Genomic DNA, 562 nt, shown 5'->3' on the forward strand with positions numbered 1-562 from the left:
CCGGGAGTTGTGTCGGTGAGAGATCATTCCGGAGTAGGCGTGTCCTTTTGTCAAAAAGTAAACCTTCGGAATTTTGCTAGTTGCAACATTCTAGTTTAATTTTATCACACTTTGATGTTACCAGCTTGCATTACTTTTGTGTTATATAGTGTATAATAATCAAATGGCTGTGTAGGACTAATAGGAATCTTAGTGTTCCCTTCCGATTGTTTTCCCGTGTAAATAGCTTTGCATTCTCTCTATAAAGTATTGTGAGTGAATACAAAATGAATGTATTGTATTATTGTATCAAATACTTTCTAAAGAAGCTTAAAAGAGGCTTCCAAAAGGATATCAGACAAAAATGCACATTAGGCTATATGAGTTAGTCCATCAATATGTCTCTGATGTAAAATTAAATGATATGTCGATTTTAGGGTCTATGTGAAGAGTAACTTTTTGGGATGTCCTATAAAACATTTGGCACTGCATTTCAAGTGTGCTATTGTATGCTAGAGGAACATCTAAACCAGACATCCTCAAGATGCCAGAGGTGTTAGTACATGTTAAAGTTCATTGACGG

Source organism: Sprattus sprattus (genome assembly GCF_963457725.1).
Source record: "Sprattus sprattus genome assembly, chromosome: 4".
In the NCBI taxonomy this organism is placed as follows: Eukaryota; Metazoa; Chordata; class Actinopteri; order Clupeiformes; family Clupeidae; genus Sprattus; species Sprattus sprattus.